General features: G+C 47.7%; 1 long non-coding RNA gene across 1 annotated transcript in view; it reads right to left on the bottom strand.

The window, feature by feature from the left end:
- The window catches only part of LOC137422652 (uncharacterized), a 1,758,619-nt gene that overhangs the window by 1,018,719 nt on the left and 717,463 nt on the right, over positions 1 to 22,437 (bottom strand). The window lies entirely within an intron of this gene.

Genomic DNA, 22,437 nt, shown 5'->3' with positions numbered 1-22,437 from the left:
GCAACTCAGGACGCGTCTGCCGTCTCGGGTGCAACTGCTTGTAATTGACCTTGAACCTTCTCTCTCTCCAAAGCTCATCTGGATCTTCTTACGCAGTACCTTGCGCGCGCGCTTTTATAACGCCTCCGGCGATCAAGCCGCCGGCCTTCAGGACACGCCCATTGGTGTGCTCACCTCGGCCCTGGTTGGTCGCGCGACCCTCTGGCTCCGCCCTTGATGACGACGGGTGGGCACGCCTTTCTTCCCCGACCCGCGCACATGTTCAATGGTGGTTTTGGAGGGGATGTAATATTGGCAATCGAGGCTTGGCCATGACGAAAGGGGAAATGGAGGTTTTGGGAATGGGAATGAAGAATGAAGGGAATCTATCTTATTTCACTTGGTGCAATGGAGTGTCATTTTAATGGAAGACAAAGCCTTAACCTAATACACAGAATAAGGAAATAAACTACTGAACAGGGATATTATAGTGTCCTTCATGTATGCTTTATGGAACTAACTACCGGAACGCCCTTTGACCTTTATACACACTGGAGCAAGGAGGGCTCAGACTAAACCAATAATTCACAACCATTTACTATACAATACAACACAATCAAAAAAACTCTCCTCATATCCGCAACAATATATATATATATATAGAGTCACGTGAAAAAGTAAGTACACCCCATGTAAAGTTTTGACTTTTTCAACATATTTCAACATAGATATTTGACCTTCACTTCAACAATATTGATAGATAAAGGTGATATAATAGAACAAATATCATGAAACATTTACATTTTGTAGTCCATTGTATAATTTAAATAAACATAAATGCAAATTTCGCATGTGGAAAAAGTAAGTACACCCCTATATTTATCACTACATCAAATACCTAAAATTAGAATCAGGTGCACCAACTCGGGTGCAAATGATTAGAACATCGTTAGAGAGAATCTTGGAGGAACCTGTCTTATTTAAACCTCAGACATTTCGTTTGGTTTGCTCTTTGTTGTTGAAGTGTGCGGCGTCACCATTCCGAGATCAAAAGAGCTCTCTGAGGCCTTCAGAAAGAAGGTTATAGATGCCTACGAGTCTGGGAAGGGATTAAAAAAGATCTCCTAACAATTTGAAATCAATCATTCGACTGTCCGGAAGATCATCTTCAAGTGGAGAAGATTCCAAACAACTGCGAACTTGTTCAGGCCAGGCCGCCGAGAGCAAGTTCAGCCCGAGAGCAGACTGCAAGATGCTGAAAGAAGTCTCTAAGAACCCCAGAATGTCATCACGGGACCGACAGGTAGCTCTTGCCACTGTTGATGTCAAAGTGCACGAGTCTACCATTAGAAAGAGGCTGCACAAATTTGATCTACATGGGAGGTGTGCCAGGAAGAAACCTTTGCTGTCCAGAAAGAACATCAGGGCAAGACTAAAGTTTGCCAATGAACACCTCGGCAAAGACAAGCACTTCTGGAACAATGTGCTCTGGACAGATGCTTCAATGGTAGAGCTATTTGGCCACAGTACCAGAAGACATGTTTGGCGAAAACCAAAGACAGCATTTGACCATAAGCATGGTGGTGGAAATATTATGGTTTGGGGCAGCTTTGCTGCATCAAGGCCTCGGCAACTCACCATCATAGAATCCACTATGAATTCTTCATTTTACCAGAGGGTGCTTGAGGATAATGTGAGGCCATCTGGTGGAAAGTTGAAGCTCAACCGAAGTTGGACCTTGCAACATGACAATGACCCTAAACATACCAGTAAATCCACCAAGGAATGGCTGAAAAGAAAGAAATGGAGGGTTCTGGAATGGCCAAGTCAAAGCCCGGATCTAAATCCCAACGAGATGTTGTGGGTGGATTTGAAACGTGCTGTGCATGCAAGAAACCCCCCAAACATCGCACAGCTGAAAGAATTCTGCATGGAGGAGTGGGCAAAAATTTCTCCCAGTCGATGTCAGAGACTGGTCGACAGTTATAAGAAACGCCTACTTGAGGTTGTTTCTGCCAAAGGAGGCAATACCACCTATTAGAGCCAAGGGTGTACTTACTTTTTCCACATGTGAAATTTGCATTAATGTTTATTTAAATTATACAATGGACTACAAAATGTAATTGTTTCATGATATTTTAAATATTATATCACCTTTATCTATCAATATTGTTGAAATGAAGATCAAATAGCTGTATGTTGAAATATGTTGAAAAAGTCAAAACTTTACATGGGGTGTACTTACTTGTTCATGTGACTGTATATACAGACTTGGCAATTAATATGGAATTTTTTTTTTTCTTGACTTGGGTTTACTTTCTTAACTCAGTACATCAATCTGGTGAGTTTCTTTTACACTTTGGTGATTTATATGTTAAAAGAACCATGTCACTGATTGTCTGTTGCAGCAAGAATTCAACAACAGGATTATATCACAGGTGGCGTGGCAAAATGTACGGACAGGTGCATTTGATGATTGGCTTCACAGTCAGGTATACAAGGGTTGTTGCGTTCTGTATTAGTGGAAAACAACTGCTGCATGTCTCCAAAAGTTATTGCCGCTTCCTCTGGAGATGGTCCGTCAACTCGACAATGCTGTTTGCCATGGAGTGGTGGCTTTACGAAATTACGGCATGAAACAGCGTGCTATTGCTTGGCAGTATGGCATCACTCAAGGTCAGGTGTCAAAGATCCTGAAACGAAATGCTCAGAGGGGTGTCCCTACTCCAATACCGAGGCCAGGACGTCCCCGCAGAACCACAAGGGGGGATGATCGCCAGCTGCACCGGTTAGTCCGCAATGGCCGTACCAAGTCAGCTAATCGGCTTAGGGCTGAGTGGCAGCAACTGACAAATGTGCCTGTATCCAGAAGGCTAGTCAACCAACGACTGGTTCAAGCAGGCCATCGTGCCAGGTGTCCCCTGAGAAAGCCACGCCTGACCAGACAACACTGCCAGCGCCGATTGCAGTGGGCCAGAAAGCACCGTCAATGGCAGCCAGGACACTGGAATCACATGATCTTCAGTGACGAGTCTAGATTTCTGGTCTATCGTCTCAAGATAGCCGCGTCCGAGTGCGCAGACAAGTGCATGAAGCCCACAACGAAGATTGTATAGTGCCAAGAGTCCAAGCTGGAGGTGGTGGGGTGACCGTTTGGGCTGCTTTTCATGCAGGGGGCAAAACTGCCCTGGTTGTTCTGAATGGAAACCTGAACCAGTTCAAGTACAGGGCCATTCTGGAAGAAACATTGCTTCCATTTGCTCGTGCAGCCTTTCGAGGAAACTTTGTCTTCCAAGATGACAATGCACGGCCTCATCGTGCTCGCATGATCCAACACTTTCTTACTGACCGTGGTGTGGAGCATATGGAGTGGCCTGCCATGTCCACGGATATGAATCCGATAGAGAACTTGTGGGCAGAATTAACGTGCCAAATCGACCACTTGGACCAGCAGCCGACCTCTGTGCATGAATTGCAGCAGGCTATTGTCACTGCATGGCAAGCGATTCCTGTCCAAACCTTGGCAAACCTCGTGAACAGCATGCCTCAACGTGTACGTGCTCCCCTGAATGCTCGTGGGGGTTACATGAAGTACTGAACTGTAATTTTACTGTCCGTAATCCCAGGCATAATTAAACTTTTGTTTTTGTTAAAAAAAATTTTGGCTAATGTGCAAAATAAAGAAATACTTCTGGAAAACGTACAGAAGTTTAACACAGTACTGTCCATGAATTGAGTTCGATATCAGTTTACATCACTTTCAAGGATCAATTTATTTGTTTCGAAATGTCAAATGTTGTTTTTGTTTCTTTTAAAGGTCACATTAACAAAATCTAGAATAATTTCAACATAATTCCAATGAACTTTTGGTTCTAAGACATCTTGAAAAGTAAGTTCACCCCCACAAAAAAAATATTCCATATTAAATGCCAAGTCTGTATATATATATATATATATATATATATATATATATATATATATATATATATATATTATTACGGTCCGCGGATATGGATGTTGTTTGCCGAGCGGAGGCTCCGCGACCGAACAGTTGTTCCCCGACTAAACCCGATTCACCCAAACGTTGGCCGTATCGCGCCACAGATATTCAATGGGGAAAAGACAAAGACGACGAATGCAAAGAGGAAGAAGAAGACGTACAGAAGAGTAACGGGGTTTATTATTTACACACACATAAGCAAAAAGAGCAGTCACGGGTATTTACAGCGGACATGAAAAAGCAGGTAACACAGTGCAAATTACTAGCTTATAGTGACTCCGTTTACTACCCAGGACAGCACGAACAGAACAAACTCACGTACGCAAATGGCTGGAAGGGTAGGAATCGTTTGGAGGGATGAGCAGGTGGGATCACAGGGCACAGCGAGCAGGTCCACTCCGGGCGGGAAGCGAGGAGCCGGCAGCTCCTTGTATTCGGCTTTACAGCGCACGCCGGCAGGGTCACTCGGCTGGTTGAAACGGGGCTGGTTGAAGCGACTCTTTGTCAAAGGCTTTTCGTGTCTCTCACGCAACTCCGGTGCAACTCTGAACTCTCTCCCGGTGGACTGCCAACCCTCTTACGCACCTGGACTCATCTGCCGTATCTCTCGTGTAGCTTGTTCCAGCGATCGTCGCACCCTTCTCTCATACCTTCAGCGCGGGTCTGACATGCCCCCCTCGGTTTCGGTACCGCCCTCCCCCCCCCCCCCCCCCCCGTGCTCTGTTTCGTGACCTTGTATGGTAATCCCACGGGCTTGTCTCCTTATTTGGGCATGGCGCCGACGGCACGCCCCTCGTGGCGAGCCACGGGCTTGTTTCCTTATTTGGGCATGGGGCTGAACAGCCCCACCCTTCGTGGCGCGCCCTGGGCTTGCCTCTCCCGGGCGACCCCGCCCCTCCTGTTCAAACAGAGCACGGAGCACATATTCACTATAGCAGCGAAATGAGAGGGTGTGCACCCCACGCTTGTGAACTGCTTTACCCGCAGATGGAGAGTTTGGCTGGGAAATGGAATTATTGAAGGGGAGCTATTCTTAATTGATTCGGTGCAATGGAGTATTCTTTTAATGGAAGACAAGGCCTTACCCTAAAACACATAATAAGATATAAGCTACTGAACAAGGGTTTTATCGTGTCCTTCAATGTGGTGTTTCATGGAATAACTACCGGGACGCCCTTTTTACCTTTACACAACTCTGGAGGCAGGAGGGGCCATATTCAAACAATGTTCATCACCATTTCCAATATAATACAACACAATCAAAAAAATGCAATCCTCATATCCGCAACACTGCACCCTCCTCCTCTTAGGCACGTCCCAGGCCTATAACTTTAATTTAGTGTGACACGTAGGTGTAGTTCCCTCTACTTTTAACCTGACCCTGCGTGCGACAGTTTTAAAATATAAATAAATATGTCCCGCTGCTCCATTGCACCCTGCCTAACAGACTCACGCCCACAGCTAACCGAATTGCGGAATGGTCTTCAAACTATACATTGACGGTGGGGAGCATTATTTACAATTGACACTACTTTTATTTATAAAAACTAACCCAGGACCTGTGATTGTTCTTTCTGGGGGGGGGGAGGCAGTCTGCTCTGCATCAATGCACCATGAAAGCACCCAAAAAACGCACCAAAGCACCCTCAAGCACCAATCGGTGCAGTCACCACTGTTCATCAATAAAAATAAACCAACAACCCCTTACCCTGCAGGTGGTCTCTTGCTCTTTGGCTCCCTCTGCTGGCTATTATTATTTGTTCTTCCAGATGTTGTCTTTTTCCTTTGCTGGCGGCCTATTTGTGGAAATAAAATGCACCCAACGTGTCCATTTGTATTTATTTATGGCCCACAGGGGCCGACTAGTGTGGTTCACCTGTGGGGCATCGGTGCCCTGTGGCCAAGGTCCGCCAGCAAGATTTCGGGCCCTCATGGCCGGTTCCAGCAGAGGGGCCTTGCCCCAACCCATGGGGTCCATAAGTGGTGCTCGGCCACAGACATGTGGTCCATAATGTGGTTCTTTGATGCAGACAGCTGGTTCTGGGAGTTTCGGGCGCACAATGGCCGACTCCGCACGCTCCCCTCGGCACCCAATGGCGCACAGGTCATGTGGGAGACAAAAGGGGGAAGACACATGAGCGAGGGGTAAGGTCACAAGGGTACACATCAATAAGGCAATGCAAGGTGAAATGCGTACGGAGGGCGAAGTGAGAAAGCTCGTCCCTACCGTACGTCACCCCCCTGTCACCTACACTGCCCTTGCCCTTACCCCATATGTACAAAAATCTACACATTTACAAATTCGTCGCTACTGTCACGTCTCCCCATATTTCTTCTATACCAAATTCGTCACCACAATCCCTCTACTTCAAAATTTGCCATCACCAAATTCATCATCAATCCTCATAAGGAGGAAGAGATGGAACATCAAGCACAATGTCACACCCACGTCATGATGCGTCTCACATTCCAAACATTTGCACAATAAAAAATAATAAAACATGGCATGGTGTGGAGGTACGTCATCTCAGGTGAGTGGATGTAGATGGTGCGAGGAGATCCTTCATCCTAACTACTTTCTAAATGACATTAACACACGTTACACTACCCGGGGTCTCTCCCTGCCAATCCATTGGCCAACTTACACTATGGGTTCTAAAAACCAATTCCCATTGACCAAACTGTGGTTCTTCTCAATTTGGGGTCTCACTCCCCCGATTCATCTCCCGGTGCCCTTGCACAATTTCTGGGCTGAGACGTGTAGCTCTCCCAGCAGGTCTACCCACCTGCACACCTCCACCACTGCAGTTGCCACCCGAGCTTACCTAGCTCCTCACCCTAACCTATCTAATTGGGGAAGGCCCCTCCTGGCTCTGTCACCCCACTCGGTGCCCTCTGGCACTGGGCTACCCGGGTCCGTCCTCCGGATCCTCAGGCCCCATCCACAACTACCGGCTCCCAGAGCCCACCTGTGGCCTCACCTGGCCGACATCCTCACAGTGGTGGAGTGCCCAAACCAACTACACACACTAACAGGCTACACGCCCAGCCATTTCCACAACACTAATGCACCCATCCAAACATCATTCTTTCACCCGCACCACAGATGCCAATATCCAACCACAATTTACCTATACCCTCTACCGAACACTTACACTACCCGCCCCGGGTATTCGTGATGGGGGTCCATCCTTCCCCCATTCACACCTTCGCACCATCCACTCCACTCCATAGTTTCCATCCTACTCACTCCACGACCATCCATTCCAATACTCCATATATTCCACACTCCATGTATTCCACACAACCATTCTCCATACACCTGTTCTTCATACCTGTTGTTGCACACCTGTGCACTCACACCTGGTGCCACCTGCACCCTCCTTCCTTTCTGGACCATTTGGTCATTACAATACACATCACCTTCACTCACTCATACACTGCTCCATCCACCTGTTCAGTTGCACACCTGTGCAATCACACCTGTTCAATCACACCTGTTCACAATACACTTCCGAATACACCTCCAACACTCACACGGCATCATCTAAACTACCTGTTGCCCTGCTAACTTAGTGCTCCCCGTCTTCCCTTTAAACTAAGCACATACCACGTCATTATCATCCACACTAAGCTACCTGCGTCCCCACTACAGGTGTCATTGTCACTAACTAATCTTAACGTTACCTAATGTCATCTTCACCAGATCCCTACACACGATATATCCTAATCCACCCGGGCTAATTTTTACTGCCATAAACCCCATAAGTCTAGTGCTCCTTTGCCCCCTGGCTGTGAGGGATGGTGGATTGGCCATCCCATCACATGGGGCATCTCTTACTATAAATTTTGCTCGTCCAATTTCCACAAATCAAAAATTTTCCAATTACTGCCAATTCTACTCACTATTCTAAATTTCGGATCAAAACCACTATCGGTATCACCATCATCACAGTCCGCTATATCCTAGCCTCGGTGCGTCATGACATCATTAAACTCGGCTTCGCAAAGCCGAGCAATGAATTCGGGTGGTTTGGTCACCTGCAGGTTGAATCCGTCCGGCTTTCGGTTCAAGGGAGGTGGTTTGGTCGGGCCGAGATTCCACGCACCATCTCGGCGCGGTACCTTGCGGTCCCGGGCCCGATGGCTCAATCTCCCCCGGTCGGAACCCCGTCCCCATGAGGGGGCACCGTTCCGCTTCCTCCCACTCGCCCTTGAACCGGACCGGTCGCCTCGCCCGCCAAGGCCCGGACTCGACCGTGCAGGGCGGGGCCAAGCCCGAATCGGCAACGACGCTTCGAAGAGAAACGACGCAGCTTCGATCCGCGCCGGGCCCTGCATCCAACAAAGCCCACCGCGCCCCGAGTGCTCGCATCGGCTATCCGTCGCCCTAAACGCTAACCCGGTTACCGTCGATGCTTCACCTGCATGCTCACATGCATCCGCTACCCCTTTCACCCTCACAAAACCTGGCGTTCCAACGCCGTCCGTACATTCCACCAATGCTCTCCCTGTTACACACCACACCTCTCGCGCACACTCTTGCGCACACTCGCCGTTCGCACACCTCGGTCCACACCTCTCCTCCGTTACGTCCTCTGTAACACTCACCATGGGCGTGCACCCTTGCATCCACCCACTAACGCGCTCACATGGGCTCTCCCACACCCGCGCTACCACCAACTCAGGTGTGCTTCCTCGCACACCCTCAACCATTCCAAGCGTGCATTCTCGCACCCGCTCCACCACCAACTCACTCCTCATGTCACACTCCGTACACCCCGACGTGCATTCTCGCTCGCACTCGGTTTCACTCCCACACTTTATAACACACCCACTCGCCGACGCACACTTTTTTTTCACACGCGTGCCATTTCCACTCACACGGGACCCTTCACCAATGCCCGGGTGCCATATCGATCCCAATCGCGCGAAAATTCTTTTGTCGCCGAACATCCTTCTACAAAATCTACCCGCACAATATACAGCACGACTCACCTGGGGGATCCTTTTCTCCACGAGCACCTGCAAACTCTCATTTGGATTAGCGAATACATCATCATGATTTGAGCAGGGACTTTGTACATATTCCATTTCTCCCTGCAATTCCCAGGCTACCTCCGTCATCTCTTCAATTTTAATTCCCAGCACTGCTTTTTCTTTATTCACCTCGACGACCGCTGGCTTTAATAAAACACCCTCCTCTACCTCAGTGGTCGCCGGCTTTTCCAAACCCCGGGTCGCGATTTCTACCCCCGTCATTGTACCCGTGCTTTTCTCAACTTCGTTCAACCAGTGCTTCTCGACCCGCGTTACCTCCTCGTGCACCCGTGGGACCCTCTCGCCCAACCTGCGGTCTCTGTCCCTCTGCTCCATTCTCTCCATATTGGCCCTCATTCCGTTCGTTATTTCTTCAATTTGGTTTCCCAATTGCTCACTGTTCCTGTCCAAAAGGGCCTTCATTTGCAGGAAAAGGTTCGAATCCAACAATACTACGGTCACGGGCGCCGTCGCCGTCGCCATGTGCGAGGCGCCATTTTGCGCGTCTGAAACCTCGTGCGCGAGAGCGCCATTTTGCGTGCCTGATACCCCCTCAACCACATCCTCCATATACATTTCCCCGAGGTCCTGGGTCGATTCCACCCCGTCTATCTCTCCCACCGGCATCCCGTCGCCTTGACCAGCCATGGCGCGATTTCAAAATTCGGGTTTTTCTTTAAAAACAAAACAATTTCCAGCAGCTTGTAATTTTGAGCGCGTTAAGCGCTCTTCGGGTCTGATCCCACACTTCTGACACCAATTGTTATGGTCCGCGGATATGGATGTTGTTTGCCGAGCGGAGGCTCCGCGACCGAACAGTTGTTCCCCGACTAAACCCGATTCACCCAAACGTTGGCCGTATCACGCCGCAGATATTCAATGGGGAAAAGACTAAGCCGACGAATGCAAAGAGGAGGAAGAAGACGTACAGAAGAGTAACGGGGTTTATTATTTACACACACATAAGCAAAAAGAGCAGTCACGGGTATTTACAGCGGACATGAAAAAGCAGGTAACACAGTGCAAATTACTAGCTTATACTCACTTAGTTTACTACCCAGGACAGCACGAACAGAACAAACTCACGTACGCAAATGGATGGAAGGGTAGGAATCGTTTGGAGGGATGAGCAGGTGGGATCACAGGGCACAGCGAGCAGGTCCACTCCGGGCGGGAAGCGAGAAGCCGGCAGCTCCTTGTATTCGGCTTTACAGCGCACGCCGGCAGGGTCACTCGGCTGGTTGAAACGGGGCTGGTTGAAGCGGCTCTTTGTCAAAGGCTTTTCGTATCTCTCACGCAACTCCGGTGCAACTCTGAACTCTCTCCCGGTGGACTGCCAACCCTCTTACGCACCTGGACTCATCTGACGTATCTCTCGTGTAGCTTGTTCCAGCGATCGTCGCACCTTTCTCTCATACCTTCAGCGCGGGTCTGACACGCCCCCCTCGGTTTCGGTACCGCCCTCCCCCCCCCCCCCCCCCCCCCGTGCTCTGTTTCGTGACCTTGTATGGTAATCCCACGGGCTTGTCTCCTTATTTGGGCATGGCGCCGACGGCACGCCCCTCGTGGCGAGCCACGGGCTTGTTTCCTTATTTGGGCATGGGGCTGAACAGCCCCGCCCTTCGTGGCTCGCCCTGGGCTTGCCTCTCCCTGGCGACCCCGCCCCTCCTGTTCAAACAGAGCACGGAGCACATATTCACTATAGCAGCGAAATGAGAGGGTGTGCACCCCACGCTTGTGAACTGCTTTACCCGCAGATGGAGAGTTTGGCTGGGAAATGGAATTATTGAAGGGGAGCTATTCTTAATTGATTCGGTGCAATGGAGTATTCTTTTAATGGAAGACAAGGCCTTACCCTAAAACACATAATAAGATATAAGCTACTGAACAAGGGTTTTATCGTGTCCTTCAATGTGGTGTTTCATGGAATAACTACCGGGACGCCCTTTTTACCTTTACACAACTCTGGAGGCAGGAGGGGCCATATTCAAACAATGTTCATCACCATTTCCAATATAATACAACACAATCAAAAAAATGCAATCCTCATATCCGCAACAATATATATATATATATATACATATATATATATATATATATATATATATATATATACATATATATATATATACATATATATATATATATATATATATATATATATATATATATATATATATATATATATATATATATATATATATATATATATATACATATATATATATATATATATATATAATAATAATAATAATGCATTTATTTTATATAGCGCTTTTCAGGGAGCCCAAAGACGCTTTGACAGAGTGCAAAACATAATGCATAGCAAAACATAAAAACAATTGCAAAAAAAACAAGAATCAATCGGGAAATATTCAAAGCACAAAGGAGGGAGAAGGAGAGGGGATAGTCAGGGGTGAAATGCTGTGGGTTAAATGTTGAATGCAGTGTTGAACAGGTGGGTCTTGAGTGATGTTTTGAATGTGGTGAGTGAGGAGGAGTCTCTGATGGTGTGAGGTAGTGAGTTCCAGAGGGTGGGAGCAGCGATGGAGAAGGCCCTGTCCCCCCAGGATCTAAATTTGGTCTGGATGGGGGGGGGGGAGGGGGGTCAGGAGGTTGGTACCAGCAGAGCGGAGGTTGCGGGTGGGAGTGTGTCTGGAGAGGAGGTCAGCCAGGTAGGATGGGGCCAGGTTATGGAGGGCTTTGTAGGTCAAGAGGGGGATTTTGTACTGGATTCTCTGGGAGATGGGGAGCCAGTGAAGCTTGTAAAGGACGGGGGTGATGTGGTCACGGGTCCGGGAATGGGTGAGTAGACGGGCAGCGGAGTTCTGAATGTATATATATATATATATATATATATATATATATATATATATATATATATATATATATATATATATATATATATTGCGTGATCCCTTCGGTTAATACCAGGGATCGCGGATGACCCAAACGGTTTTAATGGAGGCGACGACCAAATATGGATTTGACTGAAAGAGCACGGGAGGAAGAAGTGAAGAAGAAGAAGTGGAAGCGCTTACCTATAGCGAACCGACGGCAGCTCCGATCCTGCAGAGGATTAACTCAAACGAACACAAGATTTTGGAATGGCAAAGAAAATAATACACGGGTTGGGGAGGGGAGGGGAGGGAGGAGAGGGGGGAGGGGAGGGGAGGAGAGGTGTGGAGGGGAGGGGAGGAGAGGGGGGGAGGGGAGGGGAGGAGAGGGGGGGAGGGGAGGGGAGGAGAGGGGGGAGGGGAGGGGAGTGGGGGGAGGTGAGGGGAACGGGGGGGAGGGGAGGAGGGGGGAGGGGGTATGGGAGGGGGAGGGGGTGGGGGGAGGGGAGGGGGAGGGGGAGGGGAGGGGGGAGGGGGAGGGGAGGGGGGAGGGGAGGGGGGAGGGGGGAGGGATGAGGGGAGGGGACGGGGAGGGAGGAGGGTAGGGGAGGGGGAGGGGGGAGGGGGGAGGGGAGGGGGGCACGAATCCTCCTCAAGGGCTTTGTGCGTTGGCTTTTATAGGCACGCCCTTACCACGCCTCTCACGCCATGCCTCTAGAGCCCTGATTGGTTATGGCTCTTACCGTTGCTCTCTCCCCCGCTTCAACCTCGACGCCGCGCTCCTCCCTCTCTCAGGCCTACCTCGTGTCATTCGACTAGGGAGCATCCTAATGCGAGGTGCAATAGCCTAAATAGGGCGTGGGATGGATTCTGCCCAACGATGTAGATTTGGAGGGTGGAGGCAAAATTAACGGGGCCTATCTTATTTCTTTTACACAATGCAGATGATACAAGGGAAATGGCCTTATACTCACATAGACTATGACATAACTAATATCCTAAATGGGCCTACGTGTTGCTTGTGGACTAACTAGGGGGCAAACCTTTAACCTTTAATTATGTTATATGTACACTCAAAACCGCAACAATATATATATATATTGTTGTGGATATGAGAATGTTTTTTTATTTTATTGTTGTGGTAAAATGTTGTTGTAAAAGGTTGTTGTAAAATATCACCCCTCCTCCCTCCGTTGTGGTTGTATAAAGGTCAAAGGGCGTTCCCGTAGTTAGTCCATAAAACATACATGCAGGACACGATATATCTTTTTTGACAGTTATATCCTTATTATGTGTATTAGCGTAAGGCTGTGTCTTCCATTAATTGAAATACTCCATTGCACCAGTGAAAGAGAATAGATCCCCTTTCATTCCCATTCCCAAAACCTCCCTTCCAATTGCCTTCCGCATTTTGGGCGGTTTTCTTCAACCACCATTGGCCACGAGGTAGGGTTGGGGAAGAAAGGCGTGTCTCCACCTCGTCATAGAGGGGAGGAGTGAGCCAGCCCCACTCGACCAACCATGAGCCAGGGGTTTGGCTAGAGAGGGCGGAGGAAGAGCGATCGGGGAGGTTCGCAAAGGTTGAGGGGCGGGGGCCTATATAACCCAAGGCAGGGCGTGTCCAGGGGGAGATGCGTTTTGACAGAGGAGAGCAGAAGACAGAAAGGCCTGGAGTTGGTCACAAGGAGTTGGTCTGAGTTGGTCTGAGTCGGTTGCCTGAGGAGGGTCAGTGGTTGCGTTGGTAAGGAGTCGGTGGTCAGTTGGTTGCGGTGAGGAGTCGGTGGTGAGGAGTGAGAGAAACAAGAAAGAGTTGAGGGTTTGGACCAGACGAGTGGGACAAGGCCTGGCAAAGCACGCGACGAAAACAGCAGCCAAAACAGCAGCCAAAACAGCAGCCAAAACAGCAGCCAAAACAGCAGCCAAAACAGCAGCGTGGGGCCTGGCCTGAACGGCGGCTGCTAAACGCGCCGGTTGTGCTGCGGGACCCCCTTGGACCTCCCTCTCCCTCCAGCCATCCACATCCTGCCATTCCTGCAATTCCCCGCGTGAGTCAGTGTCTTTTGTTTGTTCTGTCCTGGGTTAGTTAAGTCTGTAGATAAGCTAGTATTTGCACTGTGTCACCTGCGTCTTATGTGCTTGTAAATAAACGTGACTGCTTTCTTTTTGCTTGTGTGTAAATAGTCAATAAATTCAGTCGTATTTCCAAACCTTTCTTGGCCTTCGTTTTCCTCTTTACATTGCGTCGTTTTCGTCTTTTCCCCTCATTGAGCAGCTGCGGTGCGATACGGCCAAAGTTCGGGTGGAATCGGGTAAGTTTGTTAGGTCGCGGTCACCAACCGCTCGGTCTATAACATCTAACCACGATCTGTAACAATTGGTGTCAGGAGTGGGATGGCGTGTGGACAGGCCTTCGCGGCGGGTTCCCGCCGGAGAGCTCTCTCCGCGCGTGGTTGAGCGGGAGAAACGGAAAAGCGCCGGGCATCGATGGCGGAAGAACGAGAACCACCAAGGCGAGTGAGAATAACGGAGTTCTCTCTCTCTCGGAAGAAGGGAGTTCGACAATCGTGCTGATCGCGTGGCCGATAAGGAGAGCGGGTGGCCGCCATTTCGCGACGCTTGATGCGTGGCCGATAAGAGGGCGGGCCGCCATTTGGCAGACTGCAGGCCCAAGCGGGGCCTTCCAATCCGGCGACATCGGCTTGTTACGAGCTGCATTCGCCCTTTTCACATCTTCACCTCTCGTCCATCAACACCACCAAGTACCCCCTGTCTTGTATGAATGTTGTCCAGGCCTAAGGTTTATCTCGTTAGGGTCACCCCGCGAAACCCTTAATTGTAGCTCCCTAGATAAGAGCGGGTTATTACTCATAGTTGAATTATAATGTTATCGTGAACGCCTTGCTTGTTTTGTGTACCCTAATGTTCCCCCATTAAATCTGGTTGATTCGTATGGAAGTTGCCGCACTGCATTCATCTGTGTCGCATTGAAGAGCAATCCGCTCGATTTGTAATTAAAACCAAGCTGGCTACAGGTTGCGGCAGACTTCGCTCGGTCTCTGACAAACCCAACCTGTAGCGACGGGTGTCTCCCCAACTGGCAAGGCACAGGTGTAATTTGGTATCGCGATAGAGGCGCGTAACCCGAGATCTGTGTCGAACCAGCCGGCGTTGCACCCGTGGGACGGCCGTGCCGGGAGGCGCGACCCGTCACCTACAACAATATATATATATATGTATATATATATATATATTGTTACGGATCCCGACGTCGGCCTTTCCCACTTACCAAGGGGGGATTAATCCCCTTGTTTGTTACTGACCGACGTGGTCCCGGGGGTATGACGCCACGCCCGGTCGGCGCTGGGTAGGGTAGTAGGCCCAACCGTCCTATGACCTAAATACCAGCGCTTCCCGGTACGCAAGGAAATACTCCCCGCTCACGGCCGCAGCGTAATGGATGGATAACGCCGAGCGAAGCGAACCGCGGCGTGAGCCGTTTACCAAGACTAGACCCGATTTATGTGCGTCGGCCAAATCGTGCCACGTACACTCAATGTGGAAACCTCTAAAGCGACCGAAAGAGCATGAAGAAGGAAGAAGAAGACAAAGTAGGGAGTAACAGGATTTATTATTATTTACACACAACTAAAGGAAGAAAAGCAATCAAAGTAATATCCAAGGAAATGGAAGAATCAGAAGACACAGTGCAATTATTAACTTATCTATAAACAGTCTTACTTAATACCCCCAAGACAACATGAAAGACAGACAAACGGCCAGACTTACACGGGGGATGAAAGCAGGAACGAATGGTAGGAGGTGGATGGCTTGGAGGGAGAGGAAGGTTCAGCGGGGACCGGGGCATGGTTGGGCTGGAAGCGAACAGCCGCCGTCAAAACCCGAGCTGCGATCGTGCAAAACCGCCACGGCTCCGAAGCTGCGCGGCCAAAGCTCCTCCTGTGCACCGCTGCGTCGCGCGCTCTCCAAATCACTTTGGTCCTTTCTCCGATCCCGCAGCTCTCTCTCTCCGATCTCCCTCGATCTCTCTCCGTCTCTTTTTTCTCTTGGGGGCCGTGCCACTGCGGGTTATATATGCCCCTCCCTTGAACCTTCGCGAAGCTCCTCGATGTTTCTCTCCACGCCCTCTCCAAGCCCAACCCCTTGTTCCTGGTTGGTTGAGCGGGGCTGACTCACTCCTCTCATTGATGACGAGGGCGCAGACACGCCTTTCTTCTCCGAGGCCTAACCACGTGCGTAATGGACGTGCGTAATGAAGGGGAGAGGTTAGGGTGGAGGGGGAAGGGAGGGGGAAGGGTAGGGGGAGGGGGAGGGGGGAAGGGGAGGGGGAGGAGGGAAGGGGAGGGGAGGGATATAGATGGTTACTGGCAATTGATCACATCCAGAAATGATGTAATCCACACAATTTATGTACTTTACATAACGTTAATAGGAATACATGGTCGTGTAGATGGGAAATACAGTTTGTTTGAAATTAATCACAAATATCAGATGAAAGTGAAAAAAAACCTATGTGGTGTGAATGGCAATGTTCCTCGCTGAAATGTGAAAAAACTGAATTACGTGCGAACGCATAACTGTGAGATTATGGCGGCAAAGTTGGAACATCACGTGATCCTAGCAGAAGTACCCGGCATTGCCGGGTGGAGGAGGGGAGACCCGTACATTCCCAACCCGGACATTCGCCCTCTCGACTCAAGCTCGTATTCGATTCGTATTCGAAGTCGAAAGGGGAAAGGGGAAATCCTTCGTATTCGAATTCGTAAACACGAAATATGAATTAAAATTTAATTCATATCGCACAAAATCGACACAAAACACGGTCGCATAAAGGTGAAAAACGCAATGGCTTTTCGCCCTGAATCACGTGCAAACGTGTGACGTGTGACGGGATGGAACATCACGTGATCGCTCTGAGCGAATCAGCGAGCTGCTCGCACTGGCTGAGATGAGCGGGAACTTCGCTGAAATAGACGGGTCAATATACAACCAGAACAGCCGTACCCCCAAAAAATTGCAAATTTTAGTTTTATTGCATTTCCTTATATTTTAAGACTTACTTAGGAACATATCAAAAGTTGGACAGAAATGGACCATGGGAAAGTAAAAAATTTTGACATGATAAAAATGTCACAAAACCATGCACGATTCACTACGTCGAAAACGTCTTTGGTTTTTTATTTTTGTTTCTTTTTGTTTATATAAATTAATTTGTTCCACTGAGACCAGCTGCAAAGGCAACATTTTATAACACTTGTTTCGTGTCTTTAACAATGTTTACATCTGCTACCTGACACATGTCTTTAACAATATGACCTCCCAGCATGTAGGCTAATGACCTAATTCCTCACTGGTAGTTGTGCAGCTTGACTGAGTAACAACTCCACATGAATGAGTTAATTACACCTAATTAGGACTCAATTGGACAACGTTGTATGGTAAACATTGGAGATACAATACAATACAACCAAGGAGATACAGTACAATACAACCAAGGCCAAGGCAGTAGCAAAAAGACAGGTAGGCCTATGCATACAATTGCCCCATATATTCTACATGTATTTTGTACTCCTACAACTGTAGTGTATGATGGTATTTCTTTTCCAGGTTCTAGAGTTGTGGGGATGCATATTTATTTAATAGGAATGGGACCAGTTGATTGGGGGAAGGGGGGGGGGGTTCTATCAGTATGTTTTTCTTCTGGACTATACATATCTTTTCCTGGTGCACCTTGTGACTAAGCAACAGAGCCCTTGTATATAATTCATTTCAGATGCAGAAAGCAATGGGATGACCACTATGCAGATTATTCCATAGTATGTTTCCTCCTAATATATATCTTACATAAATATCTCAGTTTCAGGGGCGGAGAATGCTCTGATGGCATTCAATGTATATGGCCAATGTAAATTGACTGCATGCTTCTAAAAGATCTCATTTTTGTATTTTCAGAGATAGAAAATGAACTCTTTATATGGTAAAGAGACCTGCCCTTTATGCCAAAGGGGATTGGACTGTGAGGAAACAGTATCAGTTCGTGAGAAAGGAGCAGAAGGCATCAACCGTGCAAGTGCCGAAAGGGGTGTTGACATCAGAATTCTAGCTGGTACCAGTGTTCACAAATCATGCCGAGTGAATCACATAAACAAAAAGGACATTGCTTTAACCAAGAAGGATCATGCGGAATCAGGTCCATCAGTCAAGAGGAGTGCTCGCATTTCCCTGGGACCATATGACAGTAAAACACATTGCCTTTTCTGCGGCACTGAAGTTAAGGAAGAGGACCCAAAGCGAGGCCATGCAGAAACAGCCAGTTTTGGCTACGTGAAGACTGACGCATTTGTTAAAACTATATCAGTTCATTGCAAAACAAGGAGCGATGAATGGGCCCTTGCTGTTCAAGGCCGCATTGAATATTTTGAGGGTGATCTCCATGCAGCTGACTGTGTGTACCACAAGTCCTGCAACATTAATTTCCGCACAATGCGAGACATTCCACAACGGTTCAAGCCGACTGAGTCAAACAAGAGACGAAAAATGGGAAGGCCTAAGGACAGTGACCAGAATGAGGCTTTCGATAAGGTGTGCTCTTTTCTTGAAGACAATGATGAGGAACAGTTAACAATTACAGACCTCGTGGCTAGAATGGAACAATACCTGGGCGATAGTGAATCCAATGCATATGGGAACCAATACATGAAGGAACAGCTTAAAAAACGATATGGTGAATCTATATATTCATGGCAGAGGGTAGAGGCTTAAAAGACATTGTGACATTCAGAGAAAAAATGTCCCAGATCCTCCGTGACCACTACAATGCACCACGAGAAGATGATGAAGAAGCACAAAAACGTGCAATTCTTCAGACTGCTGCAAAACTAATAAAAAGTGACATAAAAACAACAGTTGCACCACATGGGGATACATACCCAACTACTGCAGACCTAAGCCTTACTGCTGCATTGGGGTATGTCCCAACTAGCCTGCGATTCTTGCTGCAGCATCTTTTGGTCGGGAAAGATACATCTAGGGAGGTTGCTGGTATTGGACAAGCAGTCATCCAAGCAGTGCGTCCAAGGGCTGTAATTGCACCATTGCAGCTTGGTCTTGCAGTGCAAATGCATCACTTGTATAGGTCTCGTTTCTTGATAGATAGTCTATCAACCTTTGGCTTTTCCTCATCTTACTCCGAACTCCTCACTGTTACTCCTCACCAGAGAGCAGTTTGGACTCTGTCTTCAACCATATCGTCCTCCTACAACCTTGCTATGCAAGAACTGACCTCGAGTAGCTACTCAACAAGTGAACAACATAAGGAGTTGACAACATCCAGGGTGAGTCGAGATGAAGCTGATCGTGGCAAAGTTGCCGAAAAACTGGACAGCTTCACACCATTTTCTGATGACAAGTCATTGCGCAATATCATCACAGGGGTTACTGCAAATGAGGATGTCAATGTTCATGACCTATTCAAAGTAGGTAGTGACATTGTCAAGAAGATGGATGATCACCCAGCTTACTCCTATTCACACAAAAGGAGTTCTAAAGCCAAGACACTTGCATTCAGCAGGGCAGTCAAAGTTGCTGAGGACCGCACAATAGATCCAGCGTTACTATTCCAGAGGTTCTTAGTGGTGTCACAGACGGGAGATCTCCAGATAGGTGAAGTGATGAAATATGAACTCTGCCCATACCCAATGTCTCTTTTTGAGGCAAAAAACATCCTGCGCCAGCCAGATAAACCACAGTTGGCGGAGGCAATAAGGAATTATGCTACAACCAAATCTGACAATGCTGTCAACCAGACAGTTCCAGGAACAGATCACTATGTTCTTGACGGGGGATCACTTATTCACCGCTTAAAGTGGACAGAGGGATTCACCTTCACCTACAGTTCCATTGCAGATGAATATGCCTCATTTACAGTACGACACTATGGCAAAGCTACTGTTGTGTTTGATGGTTATGAGGCTGGGCCAAGCACAAAGGACTGTTCTCATCAACGTCGGAATAGAAACAAGAATGCCACCAAGGTTAACATTACGGAGTCAACAAAATTTGTTGGGAAAAAGGAGGACTTTCTGTCGAATGAGTCAAACAAGCAGGCAATGATACTGTTGATTATAGAGGTGTTGCACAAGGAAGGCTGTGAGGTGATCCAAGCAGAGGGAGATGCTGATGTTGAGATTGCAAAAGCGGCCGTCGCAAATGCGGCTTCCAGATCTACAACCCTCATTGGAGAAGATACAGATCTCCTTCTCCTCCTGCTCTTCTATATGGTGGAGACAAACTGCATTGAACTCTATTTCCGTTCTGACACGGCAAAATCAAATGTCTACAATATCAAAGTCCTTCAGCAGATACTTGGAAATGCAGCCTGCAGAGATATATTGTTCCTTCATGCATTAACTGGCTGTGACGCAACGTCTCGTGTCTTTGGGATTGGAAAGAAGTCAGGGTTTCAAAGAATCATCAAGAAAGAAAAGGAACTGATAGACAGCTCAAAGGTGTTCTGTAAACCACAGCAGAGTCAGGATGTTATTGAAACTGCAGGCTGCAGAGCAATGGTGGCATTGTTTAAAGCAAATCAGAACGACTCATTGGCATCGATCAGATACAACATTCTCTGCAAAAAGGTTGCAAGGGCTAAGGCATTTGTCACTCCTGAAAGACTGCCACCCACATCCGCTGCCTGCAAGTTTCATTCTCTGCGGACCTATTACCAGGTAATGGAATGGATGGGCCTTTGTTGTGGAATGGAGCCAACGGAGTGGGGATGGAAGGTAGAAGGAGGAAAACTTGTTCCAGTGATGACAGACAAAAGCCCTGCTCCAGACATACTACTTCAGATGATTCACTGCAACTGTTCAGGGGGGTGCAAAACACTAAGGTGTTCATGTAGGAAGCATGGATTAGAGTGCACCAGTGCATGTGGACATTGCCAGGACAGCAACTGTGACAATATGAGTGTTGAACCAGACATAGAGGAGGAGGAGGAGGACGATGAAACTGGAATCTAAGACTAGAAGGCATATGGTACTTCCACATGTGTCAAAATTGTCCAATTTTTTATATGTTGCTTTCCATGTCATAGACTGGCAGAAACAATCAAAGAACATATATTTGTGCAAATATTTACTTTAAATTGCGAATGGTCTCAGGATTAGCACTGCATAAACTACCAGCAACGATCATAATACAAATATTGGTGCAAAATTAACTTTAAATTGTTAGTGGTCTGATGATTATCAGTCAATTTTTTTACGTTTTATCTGCCGGCAGCCATCTTGTTTTCTGACGTCACTGAGGGACTTTCCTATGCGTCAAAATTGTCCAACTTTTAATATGTTGTCTTCCACTTCATAAACTACTAGAAATAAGCATAAAACAAAAATTTGCAATTTTTTTGGGGTCAGGCAGTATATTGACCCGTCTAAAATGCGCTCAGGTAAATATGAATAAAAAATATGGATCTCGTCAAATATGGTCTCAGCCATGTTCGTCCCAGGCTCAATGGCCATGTCTATGCCAAATATCAAGCACGTGAGCCTCTCCGTTTCGGAGTCTATCGGTAACATTACACACACACACACACACACACACACACACACACACACACACACACACACACACACACACACACACAAACTGTGTTTTATATATACTAGGGCATGCCCGTACTATATATATAGGACGTGCCCGTAAGTGCGTGATGTTACCGTACAATGAATGTATCGTCCCGACGCCGCAGCTCGGATGGCGCTGCAGTTAATCGGGCCCCCAAATTCCTCATCGACGATAACTAAACAATATATTATATGAATCGCACCGTACATACCTCCTTCTAGATCTTGTTCTTGTCTTGATATACTCACTCAGACTCACTGAGTCCTCCCAGCTCCTCCAAATGGCGCCCGCTCGCCGCTACGTAAGTCCGGAACCGGAAGTGACGTCCTCATTTGACTGTCCGGAAGGTCGCATATCGCAGGAAAGCGAAAGAATCGCAAATTAGTTTTAATTAGTTTTAAAACATCGTTTAACGCCAACATAGCGCCAACATAGTTTGCCGACGGGAAATAAATGAATACGCTCTCAAATGTGCCATCTGAGGCAGAGTCTGTTCGCCACGTTCGGCACACGTGATAGCTCGCTGCTCTCTGATTGGTTGAATCGTTTTTTGGACATAGCTCGGTAACTACTTCTGCGATTAATTTAAAACCTTGAAAAGGCACATCCTCGGGTCCCCAGCAATATACCTGGCAAGTTTCAAGTATATCGGACCGGTAGTTGTCGAGAAACAGCGGTCACAGACAAACATACAAACATACAAACATACAAACATACAAACAAACATACACACAGAGATTAGTGGAATTATAGATAGACTAGGGCATGCCCGTACTATATATATGCCCGTACTATATATATATATCTAAAATTATATCCCCCCCCCTCTATTTACATGAAATGGTTTGGTCCATTCGCAACGCCAAAGCGAACGGCGAACGGCTTGCGAGTACGATGACAATCCCCCCCCTCTATTTACATGAAATGGTTTGGTCC

The sequence above is a fragment of the Myxine glutinosa genome, chromosome 2, assembly GCF_964187855.1.
Source record: "Myxine glutinosa chromosome 2, kmMyxGlut1.1, whole genome shotgun sequence".
Classification (NCBI taxonomy): Eukaryota; Metazoa; Chordata; class Myxini; order Myxiniformes; family Myxinidae; genus Myxine; species Myxine glutinosa.
The sequence above is the reverse complement of the archived record's forward strand: the minus strand, read 5'-3'. Positions and strand labels throughout refer to the sequence as shown.